Source organism: Aythya fuligula, chromosome 23 (assembly GCF_009819795.1).
Source record: "Aythya fuligula isolate bAytFul2 chromosome 23, bAytFul2.pri, whole genome shotgun sequence".
Lineage (NCBI taxonomy): Eukaryota > Metazoa > Chordata > Aves > Anseriformes > Anatidae > Aythya > Aythya fuligula.
This window is the reverse complement of record NC_045581.1, coordinates 685,574-707,111: the sequence shown is the minus strand read 5'-3', so window position 1 is coordinate 707,111 and position 21,538 is coordinate 685,574.

Genomic DNA, 21,538 nt, shown 5'->3' with positions numbered 1-21,538 from the left:
GTGGTGCCACCAACATTTTTTTTAGTGGCAAAGCCAGTTTAAGAAATTCCTTCCCCCACCCCTTCATTGGTGTCAATACAGCTGTCCAGGGAGCTGTGGCAATTTGGATGGCTGACTTGGTCGCATAAAAAGAATAACTGGAGGAGAATTTTTTAAAACTGACTGAAGTCAGAAGGGACCCTGCACTGAAGGGGGGTGGTGGTTACCAAGCAAAAGCAGGAATGGGTAGCTGAGGGGTGGGAAATCCTTAAGCCAAATTTGCCACCAGAAAAAACACCACCAGCTCACACACTGATGGCTTCCCAGCCTCCATGGCTTCACAGTAACCTATAACTCACATACCAGATGAGCATTACCTATGCAACAGTCCCAGTATGTCTCACAGTTGGAGACTGATCACAAGGTTTCCACAGGCAGCCCACCTGAGACACCAGCAGCATGTTTTCATGCAGTTCCCTTTTCACCAGAGAGCTGGATGAAGGCTTCTCATTGGTGCATGGAGACCCTGCAGGCCTCCAGGACTAGCTGCCACTCCATGGGATTTATAAAATAGAGAATCCTGGGAGGTGTGAATCCCATGGGAAATCAATAGATGGAGTCTAATGTACCTTCGGGAAGAGGGCTGCAAGGAAGCCTTTCTTCTGAAAATGCCTGGTCAGGTGAAGCTACAGCTCACTTGAAACCTGAGGCTTGGGACTCTAAGCAAGAGCAAACACTGTCCCTGGCAAACCCAGAAGACCTGTGCCCTAGGATGAAATGTATAACTCATATTGCTTACAAAGCACAGTAACGTAACTCTCTGTCTTGACCTGGAGAACTTGGAAATGGGGGATGGAAAGACTCGGTGGATACTGAAGTTGGCCAAAGCCACAGGATCATGGAAAGGCACAGGGTCCTCCCCTGTGAGGACCTGTTGGTGTGTTGGGGGCCTGATCCTTCCCTGGGGGCACCAAGCAGACAGGTGGGAAGTGGGTAGTCCCATCCAAGGTACTCCCATCCTCAGCTCTGAGCAGCTGGTTGGTTCTTATCTCAAAGATGCTGAGATTTCCCTGTGTGACACCAACGAGTGATTCAGGATATACAGGATTAATGGATTTCTAAGTTAAGCAGGTGCTTTCAGAGAGGCTGAGGCTTACAAGTGGCTTTTTATGCTGAGTCTTTGTAAGCTGGGGGAGGTGAGCATGCAGTTGTGTCAGACATGGCTGCCACAAACATGAGCACACTTACACTGGGGCAGAGGTTAGCTGTTGTAGCTGAGGGTGACATGCACACAGGAAGTCTGCCTTCTTTTTAGGCTAGCCTCACTGGGTTTTCTTATTCTTGTGGAAAAAAAAATCTATTATGAAACATTTGGAGATCAGAAGAATTTTGTCTTTTATTTCCTCCTGGATTTGGAGAAATTTGTAATTATACCAGAAGAGACAATTGCTGCTGCTCCTAAGATAATGATGAGCACAGGGTGATAAAGACCACCTGCCTCATGCCCCTAGGAGGAAGGAGCTGTGATGGAGGCTGAAAGTATGCAGAGATGACAGTACAGCAGCTTTAAAATAGTTTTGCAGGCTCACCTACCTAAAGTCCCACACCCAGACTCTTTACAATATCACTGACACAAACAACAGCTTTGGTCTCAAATGGGTGATTTACATGTATCATGTACTAGACCTAATTCTCCAGAGAGTGACTTGAAAATAGATTAGAACACAGAACAGAATGAGTTATCCACCTCTCAGATTTTACTGTTGGTGAAAGCAAGCCAAATTCCATTGCTGGTGGTCAAGCAGTCAAGAGCTTGGACCCTGGGACTAGCAAACCATTGACTCCACCCTGCCCCACCTGAGCGATTGCCGTCTCCTCTCTTTTGCACCCATTCCCACTCCTTCCTGCCCAGGTGGCTGGTAGCATGGGAAGGGTGCTGAGATTCCCAGCATTTCCCACACTTGAGCACCTTTCCAGCAGCATTTTTGTTAGTGGCCCTGCTGGTCTATGGAGAAAATATGTAAAAGCAATAGAAAGCTAGGTGAACAACACAGAATGAGAAAAACAGTAGTTATTAACACTGACTTTTGGGAAACATGGTGTAGCATTGGCCCACTTTGAACAAGAGGCTGGACTAGAGATCCCCAGAGGTCTCTCCCAACCACCATTACCACAATTCTGAGTTACTAATTTCAAAGAAGATTTCAGGAAATTCCTGTGTTGTTTTGTTTTGTTTTGTTTTGTTTTGTTTTGTTTGAGAGCAAGTGTCCTCCAAGCCTGTTACCCAGGACTCTATCAAAAAAAAAAAAAAAAAAAAAAAAAAGGATATGTGTTTCTACAATGAATATGTGGCACCATTACAAGTATTGAAGGTCTATCACCACTCCAGTAGCAAAGCCAGAAAAACAAACTTGTGATTCTGCCACAGGTCATTTAATTTTAATCTGAAACCATGAGAACCATTTAGAGGCATGGGTGGAATTCCCTGATGCCACTGAGATAATCAATCCACAGCTATCAGTCAAATATGGGGAAATGAGGAGATAATACCAACCTGGGGAACAGCAGTGGCTTCATGAGAAGACAAGATGGCCAGGAGATTCAGGCCAGGCAAGACAACTGGCCAGCACAATATCTGAGTCTTGTAGACTGTACCTGTACTAAATTCTGCCTAAGAAAAGCAGTTATGAAAGAAAAACACACTGCATTAGGCTGGGAGTCTGCACACAAGCAAGGGCTGGAATTCTGGGTTGGTAGCACTGCCCTGAATATATTTTTTTTTAATTTTAATTTTAATTTTTGTTTTTATTTTATTTTTATTTTTATTTTTATTTTTATTTTTATTTTTATTTTTTCTTTCTGTAGAATTCATGAAATGCACCAAACTAAACAGATATCTAAACAGCAGCATTGGAACTGACATCAAAACCAATTTCTACTTTATTTTTTTTGGCACGGTTTAGGTAAATGCTAATGAAGATCTGGGAAAGGAGGTTGAAACTAAGTTGCAAACACATTGTTTAGTGTCAAATGCATATGTCCAAAGGGGAACCAGCAGGAGTCTGCACAGAGCAATAGGTTAAAAAACTATTTGTTTTTTCCAGGGACCAAGAAAATGGTTCCAGGAGTTTTGAAATTAGCACTGAAGATACTGAAGATATAAAGGGAAAGATGAGTAAGGATGAGAGAATACAGCAGGCATGCAAAAAGCCTCTTCAAAGGAGTCATCGAAAGGAACTGGTTAAAATGTGAGTGTAACCAAGATGTTTGTTGACGAGCTTTGGGCTTCTGCTACTCACTTAATGGCCGATTAAAGATAGGTAGTAATGAATACTTCAGCAACAATGCATACCATTTTATTTCAGGGGAAGGCTGTAATTCATATTCCTTGTGCTTCATTTCTTTCAAATATTGCCTTTTCAGACTGTAGATCTGGCAAAAAGGAAGGTTGTATTTCCAGCATGCAGTTACAAAGCAGCAGCCATTCATTCTTGACTACAGCTGAAAGTGCCAAAAATCTGCCAAATCAGTCCTTGTTTGGTTCTGGGGACATCCCCCACCCCTAAGCATGGTTCATCATAAACTCATCCCACCAGTGCCACACGAAATTGCAACAAATTTATGTTCTTAGCAGCCAAGTCTGGATCTGAACAAGTTGTTCTCCATTTTGCATGACAAGTGCTTCCAAAGCAAACACTCTAATCATTAGTGTGTGTCCTGTAGTCTCTAGGGCATGACAAACCTTTCTGGTTCTTATGGCATGTGCTGATAGCTTTACTACCTGTCTTCACACACCATGAGACACACTGAACATTAATATGAATACATATTTTGCTGCAACCCCAGATGAGAACTAAATATTTTGTGGATCAGGTTTTTGAGACATAAACATAATGACAATTTTGGAATTGTATTATCAGTCAAGATAAAAAGCATTTTAGTCCATTGTCTTCCAGAACTTCCTAACAGCATCCACATCTGGTCCCTATATAGTTAGAGAAACCAGCTCAGATTGGAAAACACAGACAAGCTTTGTAATCACTGGGTCCTACAGAAACATCTCCCGAAGAGCTCTCACTGCACAGTGACATTTGCTACCACACTAATTTTCCATTACCACTGCTTGCAGCACTGATGGGTTATTGTCTCTGTTGCTGGTTGTTTTGTTTGGTTATTTTTTCCCCCATGAAAACCACAAGAGCACTAGTCTCTTGCCCTGTGGGAAGGGCAACCATGGCCAGTTTCCTGAGGGCCAGTGGGCCAGGAGAGCCCAGAGGCTCAGAGGATGGTCCACTCTGTCCTTGTGAGGCCCCGCTTGGAGTACTGCATCCAGGCAGGTCTGGGGCCCCCAGCGCAAGAAGGATGATGTTAGAGCGGGTCCAGAGGAGGGCCACGAAGATGATCAAGGAGCTGGAGCACCTCTCCTATGAAGAAAGGCTGAGAGAGCTGGCAATATTCAGCCCACAGAAGAGAAGGCTCTGGGGTGACCTCATTGCAACCTTTCAGTACTTAAAGGTGATGGATGAAAAAGATGGAGAGCAACTCTTTGCTTAATCGAATAATGACAGGACAAGGGGGGATGGTTTTAAACTAAAAGAGGGGAGATTTAGATTAGAGATTAGGAGGAAATTCTTCACTCAGAGGATGGTGAGGCACTGGAACAGGTTGCCCAGAGAAGCTGTGGATGCCCCATCCCTGAAGGTGTTCAAGACCAGGTTGGATGAGGCCCTGGGCAACCTGATCTGGTGGGTGGCATCCCTGCCTATGGCAGGGGGGTTGGAACTAGGTGATCTATGATGTCCCTACTAACCCAAGCCATTCTATGATTCTACAATTCTATGGTTCTATGCAGAGCCTTGATGGGCTGCACTGCACAGAGTATGGCCTTCACCCTCCATTACCTCTGAATCCTCCACCCCATCTAGCTGCTGTGATGGGAGGGGAGATGGAGAGCTCAGCCTAACCCTTGCCCCTGAGAGATGAAGAGGGGAAGTCAAGTATGGGAGAGTGGCTGGAGGTTCTGCTACTATCCTCCTGCTGCCCTGCCTGACATAGTCACAACAGCCAGGACTCCTAAAACAACTGTCGTGCCATGCAGTCGGCTAACAGCACCATTCTTGAAGGGGACGCTCAGCCACCCCCACAGTAATTGGAGGGAACAGCCTCTTCCAGCCTGATGTGAAGGGGGCATGCCCCTGGGACACAGTAGGCTGCTCCTCAGCACCAGCTTTTACCAACTGCCTATTTTTTGGGTGACTAATCTGATGGATAGAAAGGACATTGGTAATATCAGTGCTGAATGCTGCTTTCTGGCAAAAAAAAAGGTTATTGAATGGTTATTGAAGGGTGAATGCACTGAACAAAAAGGCTCTCCCTGCACCAAGCCCATGTCCGTGTCTGCTGACCTCCACTCCAGTAGCTGCTGCCCAGCAAAGCTTTTCCAAGCTGAGCTCAGGCTGCCTGGCTCATCACCGTGGGCTGGGCTAGCAGTGCTGCTGCCTGCCTGGCACAGCTCCACCACTGCCAGCAGAGGAGCACAAACAGCTTTGGTGCTGGTCCTTCTCCAGCTGTCCACACACCTTCAGCAGGTGATGGGACTGAGATGCATCATCCCAAAGCAAGTGCAGTGCTAAGTCTTCTCCAGGTCAATCACAAATTATTTGACAGGAGCCTGAAAATACTGGGTTTTTCTTACAGCTGTGTGGTGGGCTGAGAGATGAAAATGTGCGCAAACCAATCCAAGGCTACCCACACAACCAGCTGCCTGGGGCTCTTTGCAGAACCACTGCCCATGGCTCCACCCTCCCTAACCTATCTTACTTCCAAATCTGTCTTCTAAAAGCCCACACTGTAGGCTCCACACACACACAGAGCAACCTCAAGTACTGGAGTGGCCACTGTCAGCCCAACCCTCTCTCTCCAAGAAGCCCCAGTCATCTTTCTTTCCCACCCTAACACGCTGCAGGCTGATCATTCACGAATGGTGACCTACTGAAGCCCTGTCAGAGGCTGAGGAGGTTCCACAAGGGACATTTTGATTTGTGGTGGTTACAAGATGCTGCCCTCTCCTAGCTCCCTACTTCACACCTGAGACACCTTTGTCCTTCCTTGACATAGATGGCAAAGAAATGTCATGGTTCCACCAACTGGGGAGCAGGGGAAGCTGAAGGTGAAAGTTTCACATTTGCATGTTCAAAAGCAGCTTGATACAGTTTTCAGCCCCACCAGTGGCAAAGTGCTTTATGGTAAAAGACTAAAGTAATGGATTTATAGTCTCAATCCAGTGAGATAGCTCCAGTCAGAGTGTTGTGCTCAGTGGTGCAGTCTAGTCAGAGGTTTGTGGCTAGTGGTGTCCCCCAGAGGTCAATACTGGGTCCAGTCTTGTTCAACTAATACAGCAATAACCTGGATGATGGAATATAGTCCACCCTCAGCAAGTTTGAGGATGACACAAAACCAGGAGGAGTATCTGATACACCAGAGAGAGGGCTGTGCTACCATTTAGATAGGCCTGGACAGGCTGGAGAGCTGGCTGGTGAGGAACCTCATGAAGTTCAACATTAAAATTGGAAAAGATCTCAAAGATCATCTGGTCCAACCATCACCAATGTCACCCACTAAACCATGCCCCTAACCATCAAGTCCAACCTCTCCTCAAACACCCCCAGGGATGGTGACATCACCACTTCCCTGGGTAACCCATTCCAATGTCTGAGAATAAATTTATCCTAATTTCCAATCTGAACGTACCCTGGCACAACTTGAGGCCATTATCTCTAGTCCTATCACTGGTTATCTGCGAGAAGAGGCCAACCCCTAGCACCCCACACCTTCCTTTCAGGCAGTTGTAGAGAGCAATAAGGTCTCCCCTGAGAGAGAGAGCTCTCTCCTACCACCACATATCCCACCAGTCCTTCTCTGTTTGTGAACAGCAGGTCCAGTGGGACACCCACTCTGGTAGGCTCACTAACCAGCTGAGTCAGGAAGCTGTCTTCTACACACTCCAGGAACCTCCTAGGCTGCTTCCTCATGGCTGTATTGTATTTCCAGCATGTGTCTGGGAATTTAAAGTCCCCCATGAGAACAAGTGCTGGTGTTTGAGCGACTTCTGCCAGCTGCTTACAGAACACCTCATCCATTTCTTCATCCTGGTTTGGGGGTCTATAACAGACCCCTACCAGGATGTCTGTCTTGTTGGCCAGCCCCCCCAATCTTTAACCACAGTGACTCTACCTTATCATTTCCAACCCCAAGCTCAACTACGTCAAAACACTCTCTAATATAGAGAACCACAGCACCACCCCTCCTTAGTTGCCTGTCCCTTCTGAAGACCTTGTAGCCATCCATAGCAGCACTCCAGTCATGCGAGTGGTCCCACCACATTTTGGTGATGGTAACTATGGCACAGTTTGCCTGCCACACAGTGGCTTCCAGCTCCTTCTGTTTGTTGCCCATGCTGTGTGCATTGGTGTAGATGCACTTCAGTTGTGCCATTTCCCTCACCCCTAACCCTGGGACTACTCCCCCAGACTCATCTCTATTGAGTGTCATTTCATCCCCATCTCCCTTCATACCTAGTTTAAAGCCCTCTTGATGAGCCCTGCCAGCTCCTGGGCTAGAATCTGTTCCCCCTATAATATTGAGACTATTATATTATCCCTTCTATAAAAGAGGGAAATACAAAAGGCGCTGTACAGGACATCAGCAAGACCTTATCTGCTCAGTGAAACATGAACTCAAGAGAACTGATGCACAGAAGGACAGCAACTCTAGTGATGGGGAAATAAACCCTTTCCTTAGAGCAGATGCTATATGGGCGTGACGTGTTTAGCCTGGTAAAATAAAGACTGCAAGGGACTGCAGTTTTCTAGGGAACTTTATGGTGTCTGGAAGGGAAGAATTCAGGTCACACTTCAGCTACTGTCCAGATAAAGGTTCTCAGCAGTGTTCTGCAGCACCAGAGTCTTGCCCATGAATTTGCTGTGCCCATCTGCCTCATCAGGAGGGTTTGCATCGAAAATTGCCTGGGATAAGCTAGCAGTTGATACCTGTAATTTGCTGCCCTCATGTATTTCTCCACTGATTAGAGAGGGATGAAAGACAGCCATCTTGGACCAGCTGCCTGATGTCTTCACAGCTAGAGTCAAGTGAGCTGAATTTCCCCTAGCGTGTGCTCTGCAGCACAAGTTGGTTTAACCCATTTAACAAAACCACCCAGCATGTCAGTGTTGGAACATGCAGGTGCATCCAGGCTGATAATAGTCATTTCTATTAAGCAGACAGAGGAAGTCAGGCAACAAGCCTTAATGGGATGCTGGGTGCAACCACACTGCAGCAAATCCCAGCCAAGCTGTGGAATCTGGCATGGGCAGTACTACAGCTCTCCAGGCCTGAGTCCCGGCACACCCAGCAGTGTACAAGGGCATGCATGTAGCAAGCAGTTTTCTTAGCAGTGACCTTCTTAGTGTGTAAACATGAATGAGAAAGCATACATGTCTTCTAGCTGGCAGCCTGGTAATAACCAAAGCACACTGTCTGCTGAAGAAATGAAGCCATGGAGGAACTGTTGTTTTGGACTGCATTTCCATGTCTTGTAAGATTTGAATGTGAGTATCACTTGGAATTTATTATTCGAGCCATTAGCTGTGCTTTGCTGCCCCAGTCTTGATGTTAGTATCTCTCAGTGTCAGCCTAAGCAGACATGCCTGCTCTTGTTTTACCAGGAATCCTTCTGGGGCTTTGGCTGAGATGAGATTTTACAATGAATGGATCTTTGCCAATGTTTAGCCTGTGAAGGCACTTTGCCCACCTTCAGCAAAGCTGAACAGCACATTAGTGTTTGCAATGCGAACCAGCCGTCAAGCATGAGTTACATCTCCTGCCCTGAAGGGAGCGGGAAGAGATGAGGCAGGGAACATCTATCCAAACAAGTTTGTACACACATGATTTTGTAATATGCTGCCTAGAAGAAACTTGAAGCCATGGTTTGGGAGAGTGTGGAGACTATTGTAGGGATCATAGCTCTGTCCCTCCAAGAGGATGGGATAAGCATGTGCAATGTGCTCTCCTAGCATTTGGCCACAGGCACCCCTTGGTTTAGCTCTGTGGATGGCTTTGAGGGCAGCACAGCCATGCAGTCCCATGAGGACTCAGTACAGTTCAAACATGCCAAGTTGGTATCTCTTGGTTTACCTGGCTCTGCAGGAAATTCCTCATGTGTTAACAAGGAAGCTACCTGCACTGCACATGGAAGCTGTTTCATACATATCTAGCAAGATCAGAGATGATTTCAGAGTGAAGACAGTGTTTTAAGGTTCCATGTTCCAATGGTCTTTTGCCAAAAGAGAAACAGTGGGTTTTACTAGCACCAGGAATAAACAAAATATTTGTAATGATCATGGTTAGGGCCCAAGTGGATGTTAATTTCAGATATGCTACTGGTTCCTGAATCATGCTGGGGAAAAATTAACAAAGTACTAGACACCTCACCAGAAATCACAGCAGAACTTCCCTGAAGCATCTCACTCTCCCTGACCAATCCTGGCACACTTTGTTTACTTGACACATCCACTCTAGAGCCACAAAGTAGGTAAGTCCTGGAGAAGGGAGACACAAGCTGACTGATGGTGTTTACACCCAGGGCTGTTAAACTCAAGGTGGGCATTGAGCCTGCAGTCCAGAGGGTGTGGGCAAGCACTTCCCTCCGCCTCTCACACTGAGGCATCCTTGCTCAAGCACCCTGGACAGGACAGGAAAACACCTGCATCTGGTGGCACTTAAAGGAGTGGCTTGCTACTGGCGTCCGAAGGGTTCCCTAGGACAAAATGAGTTTCCTTGTTGTCATGAGCTGTATCTCTATCATGTGCTCTGCCCCACCATGGCCCTGGCTCATGCCCTCCAGCAACACCTTTATCCGGTCTTTCCAGCTGACTTGCAGGCTGATGGAAAGCGTGCTGGCTCCTAGGACTCCTGGCCTTGTACATGCCATAAACTGCTCCTGGGAACTCCCACAATGTTACTAATATTTAAATTGGGAGACAAATTCATTGAAGCTAAGCAATGAGTTGATTGTGTAATCAGAAATAATTTGTAAGAGAAAGCACAATTTCTGAAGGTACCTGACTCCAGGCTCAATATTCAGCCCCTGAGCAGATTTAACCTCGGGCCCTGCATGGGCACCAGCTCCACACAGCAAAGACCACAGAGCTTTCTGGAGTCATCCTCAGGGACTTGGCTCAGCCACAAGTCAGTTCTTGTCTCCTAGATGCCATCTTCTGCCAAGCTGCCCAAAGGCAGTAATGTGAGGGCTGCCCAGTCTCACAGGAATGTTCCCTCCACTGGGTCAGAGACTGTTCTACCTGAAAGTAAATCTGAAAAAAGCCTTGAATATTGGATGTGTCTCCTGTCTGACCCCACAGGACAGCCCATGGGGGTGGTCAAGAGACATGTGTATAACTGAGTCTGGTTGGTGTCACAGCCTCAGCCACAACTTCTCACTATATTTTCTTCACAGTAGGATCTCTTGCTCTGTGATTTCTGAGCTCTATTCCTATTTTATTCCCCAACAGCAGAAGGCTTCTTGATTAGGCTTCTGGCACACTGGGGCCGCTTGGTTTCCTCTCCCCTCTTTTCAGACCTTCACATGGATTTTCCAAGCTTTATCAGCATTTTCTATATAACACAATTTGAGAAGAAGTCACTGCACACTGTGTGTTGTCACATGCTTGTAGCTCTCTTCTACCATCTCCAGCACAGGAGCTGCTGCCGGCTGCCGATGGTTGCAATGTCTCAGCACAACATGGCCCCATGGCTGGCTATGGTCATTGGCTCATAACAGCAAGAGGAGGAGAAGAGGACGCAAAGGACCCTGAATAAGGAGGATGTGGACAAAGCCATCCCTCTAGCTGGCACAGGACTGAGCACAGTCAGCTTTCTGCTGCAGTCCAGCACAATTCACAGTCCCACAAGTTCGACTCCTTGGAGAAATCATCTCAGTCAGAAGCTCTCACCTATAGGACTGGCTTCAGCACAAATGGCTGCTGCAGGATTAATTTCACTCTGGGCTGTGATCTGCATGAGCTGCCCTGTCTGTGGCTGCGGAACGGATTTGTTCTGCTGACAGGTAGCCCTGGCAGGAGGACATCCCCAAGCAGCTTCTGGCACGGAGTGTTGTTTTTACTCCTTTTCACACTGGTGTAGAACAGAGTAAACCCTCTTTGATCAATACAAAATCAGGTGTAAAACAAGAGAATCCAGCCTGGGCCATTTAATTCTTCTAGATCTAAGCAGGCTCATAATCTTCATCAGTGTTGCTTCCTGCTTGAAATGCTTTTCATTAGCTGCTCATTCAGTGAACACAACCACTTCTGCTACCTCAGCAAAACACATGCCACACTTCTTGCTCAGCAGCAGAAGGCAAACATTTTATTGCATTTTAATCACTAGCAGTTTCAACAGTTCCTTCCTGGTCTGTTTCTTCCACCCATCCCACTGAGAAACCTCTATGAATGATTGCAGGGATGTGCTTGACCAAAGACCTCAGTACCTCCTCAGGCCCCAAGTAGCTGCAGGGCTGTTGCAGTTCCTGGGGAAGCTGGAGGCTGAATGCCTGGTTATTTCAGTAGCCCTTTGATGCAGTCTTGGAAGAAGTGGGATGAGAGCATAGCTGCTTACTTGTAAAGTTGCACAGCCCTGCCAAGACCTCTGCCATATCACAAATCTTGCAGAACCTAGTTACAAAATTTCATACAATTTTTTTCTTCTGACAATGATTTCTTGAAGCTGAAACCTTTCAGTGTAACAGACCATTTCAAAGACAAAAGAAAAAGAAAAAAAAAAAAAAAAAAGATTTGTGTTGCAAGAGGTCCCTTTTGGAGGAAACCCACTGACAGAGTGACCTACCTCAACTCTGCCATCAAAGAACTAGAAGAAGCAGACCAGAAACCATATGTGACAGGGTGCAGCCCACTGTCAGGACAAGGTTACAGCTTACTCTGATGTTGACACTGCAGTTTCAAGCCAAGAACTTCTGTGTGACTAGAGAAAGGTACATCCCAGTCCTGGTTGATAAGGTTGAGCCCAGCTACCTAGGACGCATTTGCTGGTCAGTTTCCCTTGCCCTGGGCAGCTCCAGCACAGGTTCTCCTGGATGATGCTCAGGGACAAGCTCTGCTGAGCTCTCACCTGCCATCTGCAGGGCCTCTTTCACCTGGGCAGACTGTGCCCTGCGGAGCATGCTCTGCTGCTTCTCTCCAAGACCCAGGCTGCCTGTGCCTCTGACTCACACTGACTGCTTAAAGGAAAATGTTGGTGCCTCATTTCTTCATTTTCCTGTGTCTGGGTTTTTTCCAGCCTCTGATTCACGCCCTTCATGCTGCTGAGGCAGAACTGGTTCTCCTTGCTTGGGCATGCTCTTTAATGTGCCCATAATTCACTCACAGCCCCTGTGCTAAGGTTGACATCCCTCTTCCTTTGTTCCATAGTTTTTTCTATGGCACAATATAAACATGCAGGAAAATGGGGCAAGGGATGTGTGTTAGAGCCCTGCCAGCTGATGATGGGCCACTGACAAGCAGCCATAAGCTGGCTGGGGACCCACGGTGGCAGTGGGACCACAGCAACCCTCCAGTGCACTGTTCCTGCTAGGGCAGTGCACTTAATTTCATTGCCATCCTCCCACTTTTATCTCCTTGAGAATGAGTGGGAGGACCAGGCCCAGCACAAACATCAGCCTGTGGCTGTCAACTGTTGTTCACCACATACACTGCCCTATAGAGGAGAGTAAATGCCATGCAGAGTCTTCAGCGGAACAAGAACAAAGGCAGATCCTCCCTCCAGTGCTATCTAGAATTGATCCCTGCCTGGTAACACAATCCCCTGCTCTGCTGCCTGTCTCTGCCATGCAGAGTCATGTTCAAACAATTTTGTTCCAGGCTAACACTGAGTTAATTTGTGTGAAGCCCCATGGGACTTCCAGGCAGCCCTTCCCAGTATGGAGATTTTGCTGAATTTGCAAAATACTTCAGCCAGGGGAGGGGGGCATTCATGGTCCCCAGGTTCTCCAGGTCTCCTCCAGCTCTGATCTCTGGATCACAGAGGTCTAAGGTTGCCCCCGGACAGAGCTCACTGAAACAGCTGGATTTCAGGATTTTCCCCACTGCAAAAATTACACAGTGTTGCCCACTCCTCCCACCATCCCCAAGGTCAGACGGGGAGGTTTTGTGATCTGATGAAAGGGAACAGGGAGGAAAAAAAGCCCAGCAAGATGAAATCTGATCCCGACCTCTGGCTCCAGCTAGCACTGCCAGCCCAGTTCCTTCAGACCGTTGGCTTGCTCTGCGCTGCCCTGGGACGCTCATTCCCTGCACCCAGGATGCAGTTCTGAAGTGATTATGAAAGGAATTATGCATTCAGGTATTCTAAGAACTGGCTGAGTCTTTTGTCCAGAGAATGTCTGAGAAAGCTGATGTCTTATTGCCTGCTCCTTAAGCAAAGCATTGTGCAACCCTGCCATGTGCAGTGCTCTTGCTGGCAGGTGATGAGAAGCTGGGTAAAGCAGCCTTTGAAATTCCCAGCTGGAGAGGAAAGGGTCTTGCTGGGCAGCCCTGACCCTCCCTCACCCCACTCATAACCTCATAGCTGCTTTGCTGCACAGGAGAAGCTCAGAGATTTACCAGCAGCCACAGTGCTTGCATTTGTACTGGTAATTTAAACATGCCTGGTACTGTTTTCTGGCCCTGAAGCCACCAACACAGAATAATCTATTAAACTTGCTTATCCTCCAAGCCAAGTTTGTCTGCATCTAAACACATAGGGCAATAACCCCAGCAGTCCATTCTGCCCTCAAACTTTTTCCAGGAATTGTTTCAAAGAGCACTATCTGGCTTGCCCCAAAATCATGTCAGAGGCCAGCCTGAGCAACCACCATGAGACTTGGGAATATTCCTCATAGCCTTCTAGCCCAGGTCCCTCTAGTGCAGCCCTCTGTCATCCCTGGATATGGCACATCTGGTGCAGGTTGTGTCAGGATAGACATCCCCAGCAGGAAGCAGTGGCTTGCAAATACTTACCTGGATAGCACAGAGCAGATATATCTGGATGAAGTTGCATGCCGGTCTGCTCAGCCCTTGAATTTTCACTGCCCTGAACCAGTGGGTGTTGTGTATCCCACCAGCAGAGACCTGCAGCTTTCTTTGCGTTGCTCTTACCTGCAGCACATTGCTGATGCCCCAGCCTGGTCAGGGACATGAGGCAGCACAAGTATTTTCCTTTCCAGTGCTGTCACGGACCCAGCTGCTTGAAGAGTATTTGGTTTTGGTGTGTCTGTCTCTGGCCATATCCACCAGTGCCTGTGTATGGGCTGTGCACAGTGTGGAGGGAATAAATAGACAGAAAGGGGAGACAAAACTTTTGCTGAAACTATGTGGGAGAGATGCAATGGGACATGAGTGTTTAAAAGCAGATGAAGACAGGAGCATGAGCTGTGCTCTAAGGTAGCTGGCATCAGAAAAGGCACAAGGGGTGGGACACAAGGCTACCTCCCACCCCAGCTCCTCACCATAGGCAAGCAGCATTGCTTGGCTCTGCCTGCTCAGGAGGCAGTCACAACAGATTTCACATGAAGGGGTGAGGTTAGGGCTTCTGCAACACAAAAGTCACTGGCAAGTCTGTACATTTCTCTGAAGAACCCTGCTATTGTTCAAAGCTCTCTTCAGCACTGGTGGGTTTTTCTGCCCTAAGATCCGCACCAGGGTTCTCAGTGCCAATGAGGTGGAAAGGCAGAGTACTTGTGCATATGTGGCAAACACAGGGCAGCAGGACAGGGAAGGTTCAGGAGCTGTGGCTTCACTGCTCTTCCTCCTGCTGATGGCAACAGCACTGCAGGCTCCAGCAAGGTCACGTAAAGGGCATTTTCCCTGGCAGCGAGGAATCGTGGAGCTGAGCTGTCCCAGTGGGACAATTTGCCCAGCTCCTGCCACTGGATGAACCGGCCCAAGGTTAAGCTCTACTCTGAGTGACATGCCCCATCCTAAGGCAAAGAACATGGAAGGAGCCTCAGCACAGATGCAAGCTCTCTCCTCCCAGGAAAGATGCCTCGATGCCCTGTGTCCATGCACAGAATCTGAGCTTCCCAGAGGCTGGTGCACAGCAGGATTCTTTGGGTATTTGGACCAGGACCATCACCCAGACTGCCATCCATCCTAGAAAGCTAGGCAGTGATTAACCTACACTAAGTCTCTCTTTCAGCCTGGACAGTTACATGTACAACCTGAATTTATCTTGCTTGTGGATAGGGCTGTGCAGGTCCCTAGATACAAGGTACCTGGCTTTCTTTTGCCCAGGAGTACATTAATCAGCTCTCTCCCCTCTCTCCCTTATATTTTCCATCTGCACCTATTTTTTCCAATGCACCAAGCACAAGTGTTTTGCAGTGGTGCCATGCTCCTCTGCCTAAATTGCTCAGATGATCTACCTGATATGCTCCTACTCCTTAGCTGGGAGGGTGCCAGAGTGCTTTCTGAAGAACCGCAGGACTCTTTTGTAGCAAACATCCTGTCAGTAGCTGGATTGTTTGAATATCCAGGGAAATCAAGTACAAACTGCAGATTGGTCAGGCATGCTCCCAAGAAACAATTTTATCAGAACTTCTGGCAGAAAAAAAGTGCCTGGTTTGACAGATGCTTTTCAGGGTTAGGTGTATAAAACAGAGATTCAAGCATCGTCTTTGTTTGAGTGAAGTCAGAAGCTTGGCTCATACCTCTCAATCCCAGTGCATGCCCTGGGCTCAGACTGGAGAAACAACCACTTTCATCCAGGGCATGTAATTAAATGTTCCTTGGGCCAGAAGGCTGTCTCTCATGAGTGCTATGTGGTGCAGAAAACTCATTCAAGTACCTGAGCTGTTTCTTTTCCCAAGGTGACGTACTAAACACAGGGCTGTTTTAGGCTGCCAGGACCCAACTCACATCTTCACAAGGATGATTTCAGAGGACTTTGTTTCTTTCTGTCTAAAAAATCAGTCATTTTGGGAAGCTCCATCTTTTGCCACCTTTTCATAAAACTGAACTTTCATTTCCTATAAGCAGAGAGAACAAGTTTGGCCATTCAAGCCTACTGAGAATGTCTTTGCATTTCTGGTTTCTGTTTTCAGCAAGACATCACCAAATACCAGCTGGAGCAACACAGAAGTGCCCAAGTGGCCATCACGTGCCACCACACAAAGCCAGCAAAGAGATGTGTAACTGAACCAAGAGGATCTTTTGCAGCATGGAACATCACAGTGCCCAGTATCGGAAAAATCACACTTCTTCCTGAGTGTTTTATATGCTATTGTTAGTAGCAGTAATCCTACGGTATGAGGGATTAGGAGGAAGAACTTTTTCCCTGTGTCGTGGTGATTGCACAGTAAATTTCCACAGATTTAGAGTGCAGTGAGTTGAGGGTTTCTCAGATACAGCAGTCCTGTAATTGCTGTTACTCTTGTGGCTGTTTAAACAATAAAACAGTGAAGAAAACAGTTGTACCAAAAGCATATAACTGAAACCTCAAAAATGGATGGTTGTGTTTCTGTTTTGCTTGGTTTTGTTTTTCAGGACACTTACAGGGTTTGAATCTGCTTTTATAATTATTTTGTTGCTTTTGCCTAGATTTTGGGCAGGTATGCACCTTCAGGATTGTTTTGCTAGGAGTACAGAAAGGACAGTTTATTTATCAATGAGTTTCACTGCTGCTAGTCACTGTCAAACCTCAAAAATATGAAATCAGGTTAAAAGAAGGAGACTTTAGCATTAAAAATGCACATTGAATCCCATTAGTTTCTTACCTACTGCATTCTGACCTTGTCTTTGTTTTCAAGATTTTGTCTACTTCAGCTAAGCTGAAAATAAAAAGGCTTAGTTGGCCTCCCCATGGGGTTTTGTGATGGGAAACCTGTAGGTACCCACATTCTCTGTTCTCCATGCAGTTCCCTGCCCTCTGTAAGGATATAGCCCCAGCTCTCCCACTGGCTGCAGGTAGGCACCTACAGGGAGAAGAATAACATGCTTACTGTCTGTGTGCCTGGCTCCCACTTCTTTAGGTTATGTTGGAAATCTGGGTTTGTCAAAGAGCAGTTGCTCATCCATCACCCAGGGTCCACCTTAGGTTGAGAGTGCAGTTTCTTCATTTGGAAATAAAACCTAGCAGGAAGGTTTGTTGTTTTGTTTTGTTTGTTGTTGTTGTTGTTTGATTTCTCAAAAGACATTAAAACAGTTAGTCTTTACATGGGCACAAAGGCGGTACGTGTGTTTGCACCCATCCTGTGCCATGGTGCATATTCCCCATTCACATGGGTGTCAACAACAGCCTTGTCTAAGCTTCCCCAGTGTGACTGGAGCTATTTTCTGTGGTCTGCAACACTCTTATTTTCCATGGGGCTATAACAGGCATGGTGCAGTGACATGTGACAGACTGATTTAGGCCCTGGTGAGAGGATGTTTACAGAACTGGGACACCAGCAACGTAATACTGACAAGCAGGATGGCTTTGCTCCTCTAACTCTATGGATCAGCTGAGCTTAACCTGTTTGCTCCTTCCGTAAAAGCCTCAAAAGGAACAGAGAGCATCTCCACACATTTCTCACCAATATTCAGTTACTATTGTTGTTATCAGGGGTTTACAGAAATGCTCTGTTATGGGCCAGTACCATATGGGCCAGTATGACCCTGATGGCAAAGAACAAAATCCAGAGATTGAGACAGATCTAGCAAAAGCTGAATTTCCATTTATTTGGTGAATTTCAGCAACAGTGATGACAATGTGTCTTTTCAGAGTTGCTTGCTGCTGTGGGTGCTTCTCTTTCTTTCCTTGGCAAAAACACAGGCCCTTCTGGGGGGAGTACACACGCTTGGTTGTAATGTCCTTGGTCATCCTCACGCTGCATCATGAGAGTTGGAAACTTTTCCCCATGACCGTATGTGTGGATGTTCCAGTCAGTACTAAAGAAAACAGAAAGAGAGGACATACGGCAGCTGGGGAACCTAAAATACCTCTAGAAACAAGTAGCCTTTCCAATGGTGTCTGGTTGCTCCATCAAAAGCCCAGAAAAAGGCAAGCTGCCACATGGCTCCTGAATGGTCCCTGGAGCCTGTCAGTGTGTGGCCACCACAGTGTGCCAGAGAGGAGCTGGGCTACCAGGTGCATAGCAGCACCCTTCCCAAGTGAAATCATTGCAGGAGAATTTGGAAGCTCTCATATTTAGTGCTAGGGTTGGGTCACTTGGCCAAGGCATAGGTCAGGTTCTTTGTTGCCATAGTGAGCAGGAAGGCTTTCAGATCATTTTCACATACATCTGTTCTTCATTGTGTAGCAAAGATTATATCCACAGACCATGTAGGTTCTCTACCACAATGTCCATGTGTCCTGGAAACCACCTTCCTTGACACTTGTCCCTGGGACTCCTATGACAACTTGAGTCTTGCAACTATTTGTTTCATATCATCTAGACAATAAAGGTCCATTCATCCCCCCTCAGATTTATCTGCTGCCTGTGAGCTGCATGAGGTGGGAAGAAAGCACCTGGTTCCCCCCTCAGAGAGTCCTTGACTGCATGCCTTTCTCCCTTCAGGTCAGGCACACACAGGCACTTTGGCCACACCTTCTCTTTTCTAGACCTTGCTTTTTTCACAAGATCATAGAATATCCTGAGGTAGAAGGGACCCACCAGGATCACCAAGTTCAACTCCTGACTCCACACAGAACCACCCAAAAATCAAATCCTGTCTCTGAGAGCATTGTCCAAACACTTCCTGAACTCATGGCAGGCTTGGTGCTGTGACCACATTACTGGGGAGCCTGTGCCAGTGCCCAACCACCCTCTTGGTGAAGAGCCTTTTCTTGATATCCAGCCTGACCCTCCCTTGGCTCCATGCCGTTCCCTCGTGTCCTGTTGCTGTCTCCAGAGAGCAGAGCTCAGCACCTGCCCCTCCGCTCCCCTCATGAGGAAGCTGCAGGCCGTCATGAAGCCTCCCCTCAGCCTGCTCTGCTCTGGGCTGAGCAAACCAAGGGACCTCAGCTGCTCCTCACATGTCTTGTCCTCCAGACCCTTCACTATCTTTGTAGCTATCTCTTGTATACTCTCTAATAATTATTATTATTATAATGTATACTCTCCAGCCTCACATCCCCCAGTCTTTATGTATAGCCAGGGTTGCCCCTTCCCAGGTGTAGAATCCAGCTCTTGTTAAACTTCATACAGTGGTGATTGTCCAGCCCTCTAGTACACCAGGGTCTCTCTGTGAGGCATCTCTTTGCTGATATGAATGCCTAAAAGACAGGAAATGGAAAAATTCAAGAACTGTTAGTGAGAGAAACTCCCCTAACCTTGCTTATGCAGAGCATTTCAAGAATCCAGCCAAGTACTACACTCTGAGAACATCTACATGGCACAGGGCTTAGCGTGCTGCAGTAGAGAATGTGAAACATTCACATGCTGAGTCCAGTGACTTTGCAACGAGCCTTGAGCCTAAGTACCAGAGTGCACATTGCATATAAATAAGCTGATTCCTAAATAACCTGTGATATGGATGTGGCTGGTTTTCAGCAGTATTGTCTGCTTTAAAGAAGCACAAGACACTGCAGGTCCATCTGCATCTTTAAAGCTCAGCCTGCAAGAATGGATTCAAACTCATATCATGCTTATATCACACATAAACAGACAAAAGCACACATGGACATAGACACACAGGTGTGTGCACAAACAGAAATACACACATGTTCACAAAAGCTTAGTGAGTGCATTGGCTTTGGGTCTCACAGATTCCCAGGTTCTCTGATAGCTCAGAAAGACAGCTGCAAGACACCAAAGACACCTTCACCTTTTCCTGGGCTGAGCATAACTCAGTCAGTGGGAATATTCATCACTACAGAAGGACAATTTCTCAACAGAAAGCAAGCAAGATGAGAACATTGTTTAAAGGGAAATTTCAGTCTGAAAAACCTCATTAGTGAATCCAAAGTGGTGAACAGATGAGGGTAAGCTGAACTGAAGCAAAACAAGTCTTGCCAGCAAACAGGAGAGCCAGGCAGGATCAGCCATTTCTGATACACCCAGACCAGACTGACAGAGCATATGATGATGCCAAGATTTGGGCTCAGAGATCCTTGTGGGTCCCTTCCAGCTGAGGATATTCTATGATTCTATGAAAAATTGGCTCTTATCTAGGCCTTATATTGGTCCCTAACCCAATATAAACATCGTTCAGCCAAGGAACACAAAATTTAACCCAAATTTTCCTTGGTGTTACTTATTGGGACTGTGGATACTAATGTTATTCTATACATAGCCAATGTGATTTCAAAGCTCCCTAAACTGCTAACCCCAGCCTCATGAATCCCACAGGCAAATGACAGATACTCAGTTCTTATTTGAACACACTTTGAGTTGCATTGGTGACATCTTTGTTCTAAGAGATATGGTCGCCACCTTGCTGAGACAGACCTTTTATATCTGACCTTGGAAGGTGAGGAAATACCTTGCCTCCTTGCAGACATTCAGTGCCCAGCATCTGGCACTTCCCCTCTTACCGTAAACATATCTTTTTCCTAGCCCTATTCTCCACCTGCCCTTCCCCACTGGGAATTTTCCTGAAACCAACCGGACCTGAAAAGTGGGAGTTGCTGCAGTGTGGAGACATACCAGGATCCATAATAGTTGTGGCAGAGCAGAGCCAGCAGCAGGCCAATAGGCAGAAGGCTGGGAAATAACAGCTTGAAGGAGATGAAGGCATTGAAGAGGATGCTCTGTATGATGCTGACAACTATAGCTATGTTTTCAGAGGTGGTACCATATTTCCAAGTGTAAAGACACTCAAAAAGGAATTACTGTTCATTTTGCATTATAGGAGCTCGCTGGCTATGAGTGATGGTGAAGGAAGAAGATCTGGCTGCATTAGTTACAAAATGATTACAAATTCCTTACAAGGTATGCCCATAAAAAGGCAAATGGATGATAAGAAAACAGGGCTGGAAGACACCACAAGATGCCAGCTAATCCACTTTTTAGCACAGTGGTGCTTCTGTCATTTATGAGAAGAATGTGTCTGACCTGAATTTAAAATCCTCTCATGCTGGAGACACAAGATTTTCCTCAGACAATTTCTCCAGCATTAGCCTGTCCTGGTAGTCTCTCACAGTTGCTCTCACAGAAGTGAGACAACTGTCCAGGAATCTGCCTTGTGAGGAATCATCTCCATGTCCAAGCTGAGGCCATGATCCAGCAGGAAAATCCCTTGGGCTCTGTTCCCCCATTCTTTGGCCACTCCAGTGTTTAATCAATGGTCCACGGGGCTGGGCAATTCCTCAGAATAAATTTTTAATCAGGACTGTGGGCCAGTCTACACTGCCCAGCAAACACCAGAGCTGTTCTCAGGCAAGGACCCATCAAGACTAAGAGAGCCATACCCCAAGGTAGCGGGGTCTGCTTCAGGATGTGTCCAGGCTGAGTTCCTGTTCTCAAAAGCTGTTTCGCTCAGACCAGAGTCTGGCAGGACTTCTCCTGGTGGGGCTAACACGGTGCTGGGGG